Below are 15,698 nucleotides of genomic sequence, written 5' to 3'. Positions count from 1 at the left end.
AGAAGTCTTAAGAAATTATAAAATTTAAAGACATGAACTCTATGTAATCCCAGGATATGAAGCCAATTATGGAAACATATATAATTAGATATATTCCAGAACCTGTGATCAAGCCACAAATGACCTGGTGTATTTATAAGGCCACTTTCAAAATGACTTTTTTTATTACTGGCTAAAAGTAAAATAAGAATAACATTTTTGTTTCTAAAGTTGTTAGTAATTGACAACTAGTAAATGAATCTGATATGCATTAGTACCTTTTGCAATATTTCTGGTATTCACCATTCTAGACACAGACAAATCCATCCTCCAGAAATCTCCTTTTCATCTGGTGATGTTTGAGATGGCTGTTGCTTCATTATTGGTTTGAATGCCTGACTGACCAATAAGAACATAAATCTCTTGCCTACTTGAAGAGATATTATGAGCAACAAAGGGATATTTTTAATTAATATTTTGGAGTTTGTACAGCATCATTATTTTGCCTTCCCCAAATAATACAATGGCAAAAATGACCTAGGAACTTAGCATTTTACTCCATATCCAAAGCTTATTTTTCTTCACTACTCCATCTTATAGAATGTGTGTTGTATTCCTTAGTAGGTCATGAAATCAATAAAGTAGGTTATACTTAGTATTTTGCAAAAAGAAATAAAAATAATGAAAAAACAGCAAAACTATATGATAAATTTATCAGAGAGAGAGAGAGAGGCAGGACTTCATTTCACTTATACACATGTACAACATAAAATGTAGGTCACAGACACAGATATAAATCATAAGATATTTGAGATAAAGGTAAATGAAAACATTATAATATATCATAATTTTTGCATTGTAGGTAAAGCAGTGCTCCTAGGAAAGACTTACCATGGGGATCACTTAAGTTACATAAATGTCTAGCCACTATGTTAAACACTTGAAATTAATATAATATTGAACATTAAATATACTTGAAAAAAATTTTCAATTTAAAAAGAAAATAGGAAACATCTAATAGACAAGACTAGATAATTAATTTATATAAAGGAAATTATCACAACACCTTTAGCCATTTGGTAAATTCAAGTTAAAACTACTGAGATAACATTGTACACCCCGTATATCTAAAATTAAGACATTTGTTGGTAAGAATGTTTTTACCCAGATATTCCACTTCTAGATATTTACCAATTAAAAATTTTAAAGTATATGTCCATACAAATATTATGCATGAGAATTATAAGTATCATGATTCATAATATTTAAAAAACTAAAAATAGGTGTCCATCAATATGATAATCACTAAACTGGTCTGTGTATTACTCATAACTAAAAAAGGACAAATTAGTGAATCACCAATTTGATTCACTAATTAGTGAATCAGTAATTATTCACTGACAACTTTGACTCATAAACACTGTGCTGGAAAGAGACAAATACAGAGACTGCATGATGTGAAATTCTAAAAATGACTGACTCAACTTAAGGTACACAAACAAGATAATTCCCACCGTTGGGGATGAGGAGAAGTAACTATAAAACCCCAGGAAGGGCTTCTTTTTTGCAATTACTTTGCTACCAGAAAGCAGATGTCATGAAAACCACCACTAAATCAAATCCAAAATGGCAAGGAAAAGATTCATCAACATTGTCATCATCAGACACAAAGATTCTGGCAAGCCTACCACTGCTGGCTACCTGATCTACAAATGTGGTGGGATCGCCAAAAGAACCATTGAAAAATATGAGAAGGAGGCTGCTGAGTTGGGGAAGGGCCCCGTCAAGCATGCCTGGGTTTTAGATAAACTGAAAGCTTAAGCGTGAGTGTGGTATCACCAGTGATATCTCACTATGGAAATTGGAGACCAGCAAGTATTATGTGACCATCACTGATGCCCCAGGACACAGAGACTTTATCAAAAACATGATTATAGGCACATCTCAGGCTGACTGTGCTGTTCTAATTGTTGCTGCTGCTGTTAGTGAATTTGAAGCAAGTATCTCCAAGAATGGGCAAACCCATGAGCACGCCCTTCTGGCTTACACACCTGTCTGTTGGTGTTAACAAGATGGATCCCACTGAGCTGTCCTACAGCAAGAAGAGGTATGAGAAAATTGTTAAAGAGTCAGCACCTACATTAAGAAAATTGGCTGCAACCCTGACACTGGAGCATTTGTGCCAATTTGGTTGGAATGTTGACAACATGCTGGAGACAAGTCCCTTGGTTCAAAGGATGGAAAGTCACCTGTAAAAACGGCAATGCCTGTGGAACCTTGCAGCTTAAGCTCTGCATTGCATCCTGCCACCAACTCATCCAACTGACAAGCCCCTGCATCTTCCCCTCCAAGATGTCTACAAAATTGGTGATGTTGGTACTGTTCCTGTTGGCCGAGTGGGGACTGGTGTTCTCAAACCCAGTATGGGGGTCACCTTTGCTTCAGTCAACATTACAACGGAAGTAAAATTTGTTGAAATGCACCATGAAGTTTTGAGTGAAGCCCTTCCTGAGGACAATGTGGGTTTCAATGTCAAGAACATATCTGTCAAAGATGTTTGTTGTAGCAATGTGGCTGGTGACAGCAAAAGTGACCCACCAATGGAAGCAGCTGACTTCATGACTCAGGTGCTTTTCTGGAACCATCCAGGCCAAATTAGTGCTGAATATGCCCCTGTCTGGATAGTCATGTAGCTCATATTGCTTGCAAAATTGCTCAGCAAACTGCTAAGCTGAAGGAGAAGACTGTCATTCTGGGAAACAGCTGGAAGATGGCCCAAAGTGTTTGAAATGTGGTCATGATGCCATTGTCAGTATGGTGCCTGGCAAGCCTGTGTACGCTGAGAGCTACTCTATCTACCTCTGGGCCATTCTGCTGTTTGTGACGTGAGACAGATAGTTGCCGTTGGTGTCATCAAAGCAGTGGACAAGAAGGCAGCTGGAGCTGGCAGTCACCAAGCCTGCCCAGAAAGCTCACTAGGCTAAATGAATGCTATCCCCAGTACCTGCCACCCCAGTCTTAATCCGTGGTGGAAGAATGGTCCGAGATCTATTTCTCTCAATTGGCCATTAAGTTTAATAGTATTCAAAGACTGGTTAATGTTTATAGTACATTGCAAAACCTTCATAAGAAAAGGAGAATGTTTTGTTTGTTTATGTGTGGTAGTTTTTAAGTTATTAGTTTTTTAAAATCAGTACTTTTTTAATGGAAACAACTTGACCAAAAATCTGTCACAGAATATTGTGACCCAGTAAAACAAATTTTAATGAGAAAAAAAGCACACCAGATTGGAGATATTTTGGGGTAACAGAAATATTCTTTGAGATGGTGGTTACATGGGTGTGTATACATTTCTCATACTATACATTTAAAATGACTACATTTTATTGCATACAATTATACCTCAAATAAATATAGTTTTGTTATCCAGTGAAATATATATTATTATTAAAATACTTTTCACAATAAGATGTAATGAAATATAAAATATCGATGTGTCAGAAATCTCTATATTTTTCTGTTTTTCTTCTTCATTCAGGCACATAGCTGGACTACATTCCTCGTCATGGTCATGTGAATGAGTTCTAGCTATTGGCCTGTGAAAGCAGTGACTCTGGCTGCTTCCAGGCCTGGTTATGGAAAAGACCTATAAAGTCTTATTTTTCTGCTACCTGCATGAAAATAACAACTTTGGAAGTTAGGTTTTGGCAATGACTTGGTCTTTATAAGAGTGAGTTCCTGAATGACTACATTGAACCTACTCGCATATTATCACTTCAGTATACATCTAGAAATGTTTTGAGCTGTTTATGAATGAATAAAGTAAATGTGTATATTTCTGGAGTCTCTGTAGTACATCACACAACCTGCTCTAAGAAAATTGGGTATAAACTTATGCAGAAAAATTTTTGAAGTTTCTACATTTAATTCCCCAGCCAATTTTCTTTACCTTGTGATAAAAATTAAACTGCAATTAGCTACAATGCCTTATATAATTTGGACTTTGGCTGCTCTCTGACTTCACTTTCTACCTCTCTTCCAATATATTTCTTCTTCAATGACATTACTCAAACCTGTCAACATACTTTATGCCCAAGGCTTTTGCACATGCTATTTCTTCTGCCTGGAATATATTACCCTAGTTAATAACATAACTGATTTTTACTATCCCTTAAGGTGACATGGCCATTTAATGTATTAATAAAATAAGACTACTCCCCATGTATCATTTACTGCCCTTTTACCTGGTTTAATTTTTCTTTAAACATTTAGCATTACCTTCCAGTATATCATGTAATATACTTATTGTTAATCTTTTATTGCTTGTCTCTACTACCAGAATATAAATTGCATTAGGGCATCCATAATAGCTGCAAGAGTGCCTGGTACAAATGAATTATTTGATAAATGTTGATGAAGAAATCAATATATGAAAAGAACTATTGAGAATTTTGATGTTCTCAGAAATAAATGAGCAGAGCAGTTAAGCAAAGAAAGTATATGCTATATGAACAACTACTACTTCCAGTGTATAGTGCTCATTTTCCTTTGGTCAAAACATAATTATTGTGCTTATCTTGTCTGATTTTCATCAGTAAATGGGGAACAAACATCTAGACAGCCATCATCAAAGAATTATTTTTTTTCCATAAATGTGAACAGCTAAATAATTTTTTATTTGAAGGAACTAATCTTTGTTTAGGTAAAGTGTTAGGCTGAAAGTTTGCAGATACATTTTAAATGCTGAGTACACTGTTCAATTAAAGCAAAAAACTATATACAAAAAAGGCACACATTGGGACAAATATATTGATTTTCTTGAAAAGAACCACGTTTCTTCATTTTAATATGCTTTTATACTTTTTGGTCATAGGGATGTATTATTTGTAACAATTAATAAAATGCAAAATAATGTATATTACCTTACAAACCCATATGTTAATTAAAGGCCAACAATATTTATCTACATATTGTTTGGAAACAGTAGAGTTAGTTAAAACTTGAATCCAAATTAAGAAAGAAGTATCAGAAGGGGCTATATGTAATTATTTGCTTGCCTATTACTTCTATTAGTTTTTGTCTTATTTAAAATGCTGGAAAAGCATTTGATAAAATCCAGCATCCACATACGATAAAAATTCTCAGCAAAGTGGAAATAAAGGGATCATACCTCAACATAGTAAAGGCCATATATGACAAACCCACAGCCAACATCATACTCAATGGGCAAAAACTAAAAGTGCCCCCCTTAAGATCAGCAACAACACAGGGACGTCTGCTTTCATCACTTTTATTCAACAGAGTACCGGAAGTCCTAGCCACTGCAATCAGAGAGGAGGAAGAAATAAAAAGCAGCCAACTTGGAAAAGAGGAAGTAAAACTGTCATTATTCACAGATGACATGATATTGTACATAGAAAACCCTAAAGATGCCACCAAAAAACTACTAGATCTAATAAATGAATTCAGCAAAGTAACAGGATATAAAATTGAAATTCAGATATTGGTGGCATTTTTATACACAAATAATGAACTATCAGAAAAAGAAATTGAAAAACAATCCCATTTACTATTGCAACAAAAAATAGTGAGGTACCTAGGAATAAATTTAACCAAGGAATTTTTTCACTGTCCTAAAACTTCTTGCTTTTCTACTTTTTTATCTTTTTTTCTTTCTTCCCCTGGCAACCACTGGTATTTGTCATCACAGTTTTACATTTTATAGATTGTTATTGTAGTTATACGGTATGTATCCTTTTCAGATTATCTTCTTTTACTTTAATATGAATTTAGGTTCTTTCCTCTCTATTCATGACTTTGTAGATAATTTCTTTTTTGGAGCTGAATAACATTCTAGTTCTGAGTGTACCGCAGTAAATTTATCCATGCACCTACCAATGGACATCTTGATTGCTTCCAAGTTTGGGCAATAAAGAATAAAGGTGCTATAAATATTGTGTGTGTTGGTTTTCCTGAGGACATAATTTTCAATTCATTTGGGTAAATACTAATAAACATGATTGCTGGATTATATGGTCAGTATATGTTTAGTTAAATAAGAAACTGACAAAATGTCTCCCATAGTGGCTGTGCCATTTTGCATCCACACCAGCAATGAATGAGAGATCTGTTGTTCCACATTCTCAGCAGCATTTGGTGTTGTCAGTGTTCTTTGGGGTTGGACTATTGTATGAAGTGTGTAGGAGTATCTGCATTTATTCAATGACATATGATATGGAGCATCTTTTCCTATGCTTATTTGCCATCTGTATGTCTTCTTAAGTGAGGTGTTTGTGCAGGTCTTTTTCACATTTTTGGAGTTCTGTGTTTGTTATTGCAAGAAATTTTTGTGTTGAATAGAATACATATTGTATATATTAGATAAATGTCCTTTATCAAATAGGTTTTTCGCAAATAATTTCTCTCAGTCTGTAGCTTGTGTTTTCACTCTCTTAACAGTGTCTTTCCAAGAGCAAAATTTTACATTCTAGTGCAGTACACTTTATCAATTATTTCTCTCATAAATCATGCCTTTGATGTTATATCTAAAAATGTATCACCAGATCTGATGTCATCTAAATCTTCTCCTATGTGATATTTCAAGAATTTCATAGTTTTGCACTTTATATTTAGGTATATGGTGCCTTTTGAATTAGGGGTGTAAGGTCTGTGACTAGATTCATTTTTTTTTGCATGTGGATGTCCATTTATTCCAGCACCATTTATTGAAAATACAATCTTTTATATATTATATATTTTATATTATATTAATTTGCTTTCTTGTTAAAATCAGTTGAATATATTACATGAGTCTATTTATGAACTCTCTATCCTATTCACATGGTCTATTTATCTACTTTTTTACCTATTTTATACTCTTTTAATTACTGTAGCTTTTTGTAAGTCTTGAAGTAAGGTAGTATCCCTCTTCTTACTTTATACTTCTCCTTTAATACTGTGTTGATTATTCTGCATCTTTTGCTTCTCTATATAAACTTTAGAATTAGTTTGTTAATATCTACAAAATAATTTGCTGGGATTTTATTTGGACATATGTTGATTCTTTGAGTCAAATTAAAAAAAAAAAACCTAAACTGACCTTTTGGCAATACTAGGTCTTCTTACCCATGAACATGGATTATCTCTCCATTTATTTACTGCTACCTTGATTTCACTCATCAGACTTTTGTAGTTTTTTTCATATAGATCTTACACATACAGGACAGAACAAAAGTAGGCTTATAGTTTTTTTTGTGCAGAAAATAATACAATAATAAACTGTTTTGTATACTCACAACTGTAAACCTACTTTGCCTCACCCTGTATTTTGTTAGATTTGTACCTAGATATTTTTTGACAAGGTGCTAATATAGATAATACTGTTTCTTTTTTATCATGAATTCCATTTTTCCATTTCTTGTATATAGAAAAGTACTTGATTTTTGTATATTAACCTTATATCCTACAACTTTGCTATAATTACTTGTTAGTTCCAGGAGATTTTTAAAAAATGTTTATTGATTTTAGAGAGAGAGGAAGGGAGAGAGAGAGAAAGGGAATATTGATGTGAGAGAGAAACATCAATCAGGGGATTGAACCAGCAACCTAGGTATGCTCCCTGACTGGGAAGTGAACCTTCAGCTTTTTGATGTATGGGACGACATTCCAACCAACCAAACTACTGCAGACAGGGCTCCGGGAGACTTTTTCATAATTTTTTAAAAATTTTTCTACACAGACAATCATGTCATCTACAGTTTTCCCCTCCTTAACATGTATACTATTTATTTATTTATTTATTTATTTCAGTAAAAATGTATTGTATAGATTGACAGTATTCTGTTGAAAAGGTGTGGTGAGAGGGAACATTTTTTGACTTGTTCCCAAAGTTAGCTGGGAAGTTTCTAGTTTTTCACAATTAGGTATTATGTTAATTATAGATCTTATGTAAATGTTCTTTATCAAGTTAAGGAAGTTCCCCTCTACTAGTAATAAGATGGGAGCTTTTATTCTTAATACTTATTTTAATTTTTTTATCACAAATGGGTGTTGAATTTTGTCAAAAAATTTTTCTGTATCTATTGATATATTCATGTAATTTTTCTTTATTAATCTTTTTAGCCTTTTGATGTAATGGATTATATTAATTGATTTTTTTTTAATGTTAAACAGCCTTGCACATTTGGTAACCCTACTTAGTCAAGGTGTATATTTCTTTTTATGTTATTGTTTTTCAATTTGCTTATATTTTGTTGAGAATGATTACATTTATATTCATGAAATATACTGGCCTATAGTTTGTTTTTTTGTTTTGTTTTGTTTTGTTTTGTTTTTTGTCTTAATGCCTTTACCTGGTTTTGGTATTAAGGTAATGTTGGCCTAATAGGATGAGTTAAAAATTGTTCCCTTTTTTCCACAACCTCGCCAGCACTTACTGTTTGTTGATTTGTTTATGATGGCCATTCTGACTGGTGTGAAGTGGTACCTCGTTGTGGTTTTAATATGCATCTCTCTGATGGCTAGTGATGCTGAGCATCTTTCATATGTCTCTGGGCCCCTCTGTATGTCCTCGTTGGAGAAGTATCTGTTCAAGGCAATTTATAGATTCAATGCAATCCCTATTAAAGTACCAATGATGTATTTCACAGATATAGAACAAACATTTCAGAAATCTACGTGGAAACATAAACGACCCCAAATAGCTGCAGCAATTTTGAGAAAGAAAAAAATGTAGGAGGGATCACCATACCTGATATCAAACTGTATTACAAGGCCACTGTAATCAAAACAGCCTGGTGCTGGTGGAAGAACAGACACATAGACCACTGGAGCAGATTAGAGAGCCCAGAAATAAACCCAACTCTCTGTAGTCAATTAGTATTTGACAAGCAGGCGGAAGCATAAAATGGAGTAAAAAATAGCCTCCTCACAAATGGTCCTGGGAGATCTGGACAGCTACATGCAAAAAAATGAATTTCAACCACCAACTTACACCATACACAAAAATAAATTCAAGGTCGATGAAAGACTTAAATATATGTTGCAATACCATAAAAGTCCTAAAGGAGAGCACAGGCAGGACAATCTCTATGCAGCAATATTTTCACTGATATGTCCCCTAGCGCAAGGGACATACAAGAAAGAATAAACAAATGGGACCTCATCAAAATAAAAAGCTTCTGCACAGGTAAAGAAAACATCATTAAAGTGAAACCATAATCAACTGTATGGGAAAACACATTTGCCAATAATACCTCAGACGAGGGTTTGGTCTCCAAAATATATAAAGAACTTACATGTCTCCACTCCAGGAAGACAAACAACACAATTAAAAAATGGGCAAAGGACTTGAAAGGACATCAAGGTTTTAATACAAAGAACAAAATTTATTTTCACTGGTATAGATTCATATTACAGTATGTGATTATTGATAGCATTCTTTCATTTATTTTTTGTACAGAAGTTGGTCTCTCTCTATATAACCTTGTAAGGCTTCAATAACTAAAATATAAAACAAAACCAACAAACAAACACCCCCCTATAGCCCCCCCCCAAAAGCCGCAACCTATTAGTTTGCAGTTTATTTTAAATTCTGAAAGACACTACAAGCTCTACACTTATAGTTGTGCCGCCCATACACAACCACATGGTCAAGAATCTAGTAAAAGAGCCCCTTTCAAGGAAGCACTGCAACAGTAGAATTATGCAATATGGATGTCTCTTACTGTAAGAAAAAATTATACATGGCACATTTTCATTCATATTTTGGAATGCAAAAATTTACAAACATACTTAACCAATTAAATAATAGTAAAAAAATTGAATGTATTTGTTAAGTATCTTAAAACCACTACATAGAACAATGGCAACTTTTACTCACAGATTATTTACATTATAATACTCAGAGTGCTGCAAAACTCAAAACAGAAACAGTATACTTGAAATTTTTCCATGGTAAAGACCTAGCAACATGACTGTCTAATGCTGTTTTATCTCAGCTGCTTCTGAAACATTCCTTTTAGTCCGTGTTTTTATGCAGTTTGTAATAGTTTTTCTCATAAATATCTTTTATTAAAAGAACCCATATGAGCATATTTTCCAAGGTGTTTCAGTCCAGTGTAGTAGATGTGTACCAGACAGGGCTACCTAGAACTAGAGCATTCTGGTTGCAAATAAAAAAAAAAACACTTCACTTTTCTATTTAAGAGTTTGTGGACTTTTAGACAAATAGCATTCAAGCATTTTCACAGAACTTCTGATTGGCTGTATTTTCAATTTATTCGAATACTGGCTTATTGTGTTTATGTTTTCTTTTTTTGGTAACAATTTTATCTTACCTGTGCCACATAAAGAAGATATTTGGCATGGAAGGCATTCTTTGTTTTTTCATTGTTAGAGGTTTTTTTCCAATGCCTAAACACAGTGCCAAAGGAAAGTCTCCACTATTTTCAGGCCATAATAACTAGTGTTAAAGTAGAACAGGGTATTCAGAAGAGCTACTGAGAGTGTGAGCCTAGCTGTTTTATCCTCCCGAGATAATCTTCTTCGACTTAAGGAGAAAATTGACCCATCTGGTTGGTATGCTTGGTTGCCAGCTTTGGAGGATTTTATTCAATTCTCGCTCAAATGTCTGGTATTGTGGATTGATAAATATTTTGTGCTTTTGATTGCTACCACACAAGTACTTCTGTATGCCAAGGCAAATATAGTAGATACAGTCTGGTGTATAACTCTCTCCATTGGACTGGTGGTTCTCATTGATGAAATGAGTTAGCCTATAGATAAGCTCAGATGTGGTGTGAGACAGCAGATCCTCTTCTTACTTTACTGATTTAGGAGATTTTAGCTCATCTAATACCAGAAAATCTTCGTCAAGTTGCCTAGTTTTGACCCAGTGTTTCCACGCATCTACACCATATTCATATTTGAACGGAAAGATGTGTTAGGAATTGTCAGAACTACCATCATGAGACTGATACCATGGTACAGCTTTTCTCTTGGCTCCCTTTTTTTAAATTGAGGTCTAGGCTATTTCTCATATTCTTCTCCAAAAACAAGTGGTAAAAAAATGACGATACTGTTGAATTCAGCTGTCAGTTCCTGCTAATTTTCTGCCTGCTGGATCTATTTCTCACTGAGGGGTATTGAAGTCTCTATAATAGTGGATTCATCCATTTCTTATAGTTGACCAGTTTTCCCCTCATATATTTTAATGCTCTGTTGGTAGGCAACTATGTGTGAAGGTTTGTATGTCTTCTTGGAGGGCTGATTTATCCTAATATAATTACTCATTCCATTTTATCTGTGATAACTTTTCCTGCTCCAAAGTCTGCTGTGTCAGAAATTAATAGCTAGTCCTGATTTATTTCAATAGTGGTAACATGGTACATCTTTCTCCATCCATTTACATTTAGTCTATATATACCTTCATATTTAAAGTGAATTTCTTATAGGAAACATAGATTTGTATCTTTTTTTTTTTTGGCCCACTGGACCATCTTTGTATTTTACTTGGTACATTTAGACCGTATGTTCAAAATTACATAGTTGGATTAATATCTACTATATATGTATTACTTTCAACTGTTGCCTATGTTCTTTGTCCCTGTGTTTGCCTTCCACCCTTCTCTTGTATTTTGCATTTTTAATTCAGCATTTTTAATTATTTCATTTTCTCTCCTTACTTACATATGTTATACTTTTTTTCTTACTTTTTAAAAGTTATTCTCCTAGAGTTTGAAATATCCTTTTACAATCTTTGCAATACATTTAAAATCCAAGTCCACTTTCAAATAACACTGTACAACTTCATGGGCAGTGCCAGTATCTTATAATAACAAAATAATACTAATTCCTTCTTCCTGTCCCGTATGTCATTGCTCCCTCACTTTTCATTTGTACATCTGCAGACATTAAGTGTATGTATGTACATAGTCATATACAATTTAATTCATTGTTGCAATTATTATTTTAACAAATTGTTAATTGAAGTATTTTTGTTGCTTTTGTTTCATCTTCACTTATTTCTTTGTATCTTTGTGTCAGGTGTTTCTTTTTCTTTTTTATGTAGATCCATGTTTTAGGTGTGTATAACTTCCTACTCTGGACTTCTTTTTAACACTTCATACAAGTTAGGCCTACTGACCACAGATTCACTCAGTTTTACTTGCTGAGGTCATCTTTACTTCTCTTGTTTTGAAGGAAAATTTCACAGGGTACAGAATTCTAGATTGGTGCTTTTTTTCTCTCTCTCAACACTTTAAATTCTGTTTTATTTTTCCTGGTGGATATTACTAAAGGTTGATCTGTTCAGGGACAGGAATGGAGAGATATGTAGAAGGAGGGAGGTTTGGAGTGGTGGGGGCTAAATGCAGAAACTGTACTTGAACAACAATAAAATAATTTTAAAATAAAAAAATCATCATCAATTTTTAAAATGACTTTGGCTTTTACTCTGTGTGGATCAGGGAGTCAGTGGAAGCTTCACAAGAGACACTGTCAGGCTCACTCAGGCCTCTTTCTTGTAGACGAGGGCAGTGGCAAGGACGAGGACAGGGAGATGGAGATGCATCGGGTTTTAGAACTGTTGTGGTAGCAGTGAAGGTGATGAGACACGGTTGGATTCTAAATATAATTCGAAGACAGAATCAAGAATTGTAGACAGATAAAATGTGTGGTCTGAGAGGAAGTAGTTAGGAATTAATCCAAAGTTTTTGGCCTGAGCAAAAGATTTAGCTAAGCCAGGGATTTAGCTGAGAGTGCAAGTCCGGGACCATGACAGCAGTTAGATTAGTTACTTCAATTAATGTGTGTGTGTGTGTGTGTGTAACATAATATATAACATACATATATTTTTATGACCGATATGCAGCCTAATAAATACATTCTGCAAAAATTCATTATTTTTTCTTTTGGGAATGTTTTCTTTGTCTCTCTGTCCATATGATAATATGGTTTTTTTGGACAATATTATTTTATGATCTTCAAATGGTTTTTATATTTTGTGTTTTGGCCCTCTGTTACTTTTTCCTTCTTTCGGTATCAATATATTTTATCCAGAACAGTAACATTTATATTTTGTTTATGTTGAAATGGAATTACTCCTTCATTGTAAAACACAAAGACATGACCTTTCTTATTTTATACCATTAATGAATCTACTGAATTTTTACCAGTTTAACCCCATTTACCCCATCATCATCTTTTTCTTCCATCACAATTCTTAGCAAAACGAATATTTTTTGTCTGCCACTCATCCATACATTCTAATACTGTCTTTTAGTATCCCATGTTCTCCTTGGTTCCAGGAGAATAATATTAAACTGGAAGTAAGTTGATTAATTTTACTGTGTGAAGGCAATTGCTTTAAACATAGGATTAACTACAGCCTCATGCTCCTTTTTCTTAGTCAATAAATACAGATTCGCTAACCATATGAGACATGAAATATTTAGGTAGCATTTATAACTTACATAGTTTGGCATTGCTAAGTAAAACATTTTCATATATACCCTGTGGCATTTTTAAAACCACTTCCCCAATACACTCGTTCATTTTGATTCTGCTCTTTTCACTTCAACTTTTCTCCAGCGCGCAGAGCTGGTGCTTGACTTGGCCTTCTCAGGGCGCCTTTCCTCGTATCAATTTCCATCTCCCTCACAGAGGCAGCAATGCAATTACAAGGTATGAAAATATTATTGTGCAGCCTCCACTATTTCTCAAAGGGCCACGTTTCACAACACATATCCCCTCTTTAATATCCATTTTACCTCTACCGTCTCTTCCTAAAATGTTCTTCTCTTTTTCTAATCACTTCCAACAGACTGCACATTCATTCTCCAGACTAGGGGAGTATTACACAAATAATCTCTCTACGGAAATCCTAACCTAAAAGTCAATCCTATTGGGGACTGGGAATTATTTCAATTGGCTATCTGAATAAAATTATTCCTCAGGTGATTCGAAAGTTTAATCTTATGGTTTCAAGCACACAGTCTGAATGTCTGACAGTTTTAAGTAGAAATGGGAATAAAGCTATTTTCTTGGATCAGATCAGCCTCACATTAACCATGCCAACTTTCATTAATATATGTTCTCAAAGTTTTGCTATCTAAGCTGTTTCATTGTTTTTATTTCCGTTTTTAGACAATATTCATTAAACAGGTGGGAATTTGAAATATAAAGTCTATGCAAATTTAAAGGTGTCTCAGGAGAATAAGACTACAACATTATAAAAATGTCCCCAAACTAGGTCCTTTAGTATTATATACATACTTAAACAACTTTATAGATTTTTAATAAAACTTTTGATGAACCCTAATTTTAATGAAAATCTTATATTACTATTATTGAAAATAAAGGTAGGAGACCTTACTCATTATTTGAAAGAAATTATGAACAGGTGCTTTATTACATAATTTTATTAAGTGTTTAATCAATGAATTATTAAAACAGTATAGTTTGTAATGCCACCTAGTGGATATCTGAGTGAAAAATGCCCCTTGAGTATAACAGATGTATAATATAAAACATATGCAAAAAGAATGTTAATCTACTCTTCCTGTATGTTAACACTGCTCCCCCCTCACATCTCTCTTTCTATATATACACATATATATACATATATATACACTCAGTATTTTACCTTGAGATATAAAGCATTAAACATTTAAAGGCATTAAGATTGAAAAAAAAAAGGGAGTATGTATGTCTGAGAAATTTAAGTTTTCTATAGGTGTAGAATATTTTAATCAAATCTCAGAGACTATAGATCAAATCTTGGCACACTTAGTTATAAATAAAATATATGTGAAGATGATTAAAATAACTAAATAGCAAAATATATAAAACTGTAGGTAGTATATAGGTAGCAGCGAGTAACAAGCGGCCGCAGGGGAAATAAAGCAGGACGCCCACCATTACAATCTGACAAAGAACTTAAACAAAAACAAGAGGCTGGAAAAAAAGGCAATACAAGTCTCATTGATTAACCTAGAGTCCTGAGCCTGGTCCAATAAGATTGCCAGTGTTCACAAGCAAAATTATGATAGCAGGAGAGGAGCCCTTGAAATTCTGTGTGTACCGTCTCCACTGGCTGGGAAAGACAGCCTTTGTGACTGTGCATTAATCCCACCGTTTGGCGAAGGGGAGGAGGACAGAGAACCTAGAAGCCAACTGAAGTGTACAACCTCTGAACCCAAATAGTCATTGCCCTCTGATTAGCTGAGTGCCACTTGTAGACTCAGCTCAAGTGTACAGAATAAACTTAGTAACAAAATGATAACCTTATTTCCTCTATTTCAGAAATTTGCTCTCATTTCCACCAAATGTGTTTGTCTTTTGCTTGAATTCTTCTCTTGTGAATGAGGCAAGAACCAAGGAACAATTGTAAATATATATACACACTATATCTAATCTCATGTCAATATATAATATAATAATATAAGCATGAAGTCATTACTAATTAAACCTTTAATTTTTAACTCCATATAAAATTGCTTGAATAAGTACAATATAAACCTGTGATTTGTAAATCCAATAGTGCATGATAATTCTTCTGATTACAATTCTTTGAAGATAAGGCCCAAGAATGTCTATTTCTGCAAACCTACACAAGTTATTATGATACACAATAATGACTATAAATGCTGTTTTAAATTTTTATCTAGACCAATACTAGTGTTTGGACTGCCTAAAATGGGACAAATGAAATCTAATAC

General features: G+C 33.8%; 1 pseudogene; it reads left to right on the top strand.

Annotated features, from left to right (window-relative positions):
- Nucleotides 1-1,605: 1,605 nt before the first annotated feature.
- Nucleotides 1,606-2,958, top strand: LOC112308565 (elongation factor 1-alpha 1 pseudogene; annotated as a pseudogene).
- Nucleotides 2,959-15,698: the final 12,740 nt, after the last annotated feature.

This window comes from Desmodus rotundus, chromosome 3, assembly GCF_022682495.2.
Source record: "Desmodus rotundus isolate HL8 chromosome 3, HLdesRot8A.1, whole genome shotgun sequence".
In the NCBI taxonomy this organism is placed as follows: Eukaryota; Metazoa; Chordata; class Mammalia; order Chiroptera; family Phyllostomidae; genus Desmodus; species Desmodus rotundus.
This window is presented reverse-complemented; position numbering and strand designations above follow the sequence as displayed.